Source organism: Suricata suricatta, chromosome 3, assembly GCF_006229205.1.
Source record: "Suricata suricatta isolate VVHF042 chromosome 3, meerkat_22Aug2017_6uvM2_HiC, whole genome shotgun sequence".
NCBI classification, from domain to species: Eukaryota; Metazoa; Chordata; class Mammalia; order Carnivora; family Herpestidae; genus Suricata; species Suricata suricatta.
In genome coordinates, this window is record NC_043702.1 from 172,524,647 (window position 1) to 172,526,633 (window position 1,987).

The following is a 1,987-nucleotide window of genomic DNA, read 5'->3' on the forward strand; positions in this document are numbered from 1 at the left end:
AAAGTACAAGGAGAGAAATGAAAATGGAAACACTGTGTTCAAAATATTTGGGATGCAGCAAAAGTTGTTCTAACAGGGAAATTTATAGCAATACAGCACACCTACACAAGCCAGAAAAATCTCAAATAAGCAACCTAACTTTACAACTAGGGAGCTAGGAAAAGAACAACAAATAAAACCCCAGACCAGTCGAAGTAAGGAAAGAATAAACATTAGAGCAGAAATATAGGACATAGCAAATTAAAAAAGAAAAACACAGTAGCACAGATCAATGAAAGCATGAAATAGTTCTTTGAAAAGATCAGCAAATTAGGTAAACATTTAGCCAGACACATTAAAAAAAGTGAGTGACATGTGACTCAAACAAATTCAGAAATGACAGAGGAGAAATAACAGCTGGCACCACAAAAATATGAAGAAATTTGAGAGAATATTATGAAAAATTGTATGCCACCAAATTGGACAACGTACAAGAAATGGATAGATTCCTAGAAATGCATAACTGCCCAAAAATGAAGTGGGAAGAAATAGAAAATTTGAACAGACCAATTGTCCACAATGATACTAAAGCACTATGGACAAAATTCCCAACAAACAAAAGTCTAGGATCAGAAATCCTCACAGCATGATTCTACCAAAAATTTAAAGAATAAATAACACCTATTCTTCTCAAACTGTTCCCAAAATAGGAGAGGAAAGGAAAGCTTCCAAATTCATTCTATGAGGCCAGTGTTACCCTGATGCCAAAAGCTGATAAAGACATGACAAAAAGAGAGGACTGCAGGCCAATACTTCTGATGGACAAAGATGCAAAAATTCTCAACAAACATGAGTAAGCTGAATGATTGAAAAAAATCATCCATCATGATAAAGTGGAATTTATTCCTAAGAATCAAGTGTCGTTCAATATTTGCAATCAATCAACATGATATATGACATCAATGAGACAAAGGATTAAAACTGTGTGATCATTTCAATAGATGCAAAAAGTCATCTGACATAGTACAACATCCATTGATGATAAAATCCCCCAACTAAATTTAGGAACATAACTCAATATAATAAAGTTCCTCTTTCTACCAGGATGTGGCTCGAGGGGATGTATCTTCATCCTCAGCCAGCAGGAGCTGCCCTTGGTGCCCTGCTGGCTGGCCTGCTGGGAGAGAGAGGGGGGCACTACCTCTGCTCCGGTCCAGTCCCATCCTTGGCCAAGTGCTTTGTGTTTCAGCTTTGGGACTGGGCCTTCTGAGTGTTCCCTGGTTTGCCTCTGCAGCTGGAACCTCTTGGTCTGGGACACTGTGTTTTCCTGTCCCTTCCCCCACTGACCTTCCCCAGATGCAGTGTGACTCACTGTGCCCTGAGGCAGTGGGGTTCTCTGCCCCTCCCATACTCAGTTAAGGTTCCTTTCTGAGGAGGAGATGGTAGCCTTCCTGCCCTTCTCAGGAGGGAGCTGCTGTGAGGTCTCAGGCTTGCACCACCAGAGGGCAGACCTCTGGTGAGTATCCTGGACTCCAGCCTGTCAGGAGCCCCTGGCCTGGTCGATGGGAAAAAGCCTAGAGATAAGGGAAATTTCTGGGCCTGATGCTGGCCTTCAGTCCTTTGTTAACAGTTGTAGCTGAATTATTCTTTCTGGCTTGCAGAGCCTCTGCAATCTGTCCCAAGTCACCAAGAGTTTGGTTTGCATGCCATGTCCTTGGAGGGATCTGGATTTCCCACGCTGGGTTAGCAAGCTGGCCTGATACTCCGTTCTACAACGGGATCGTTTTGGGGGTTATGCTGTGGTGCTGGTGGGGTTCAGACACAATGGCCAAGAAAGAATTCTTGAAGATGTCTTTGGTGCAAAAAGGTGATTTTATTCAAGGAAGGGGACAGGACCCCTGGGCAGGAAGAGCTGGCCTGGCCCCTGGGGAGAGACTGCTTATCTTTTGGAAACTAATGGAGACTCCTGTCCTGCAGGACTTGATCTCTATCAGTTAACCATTTGTTT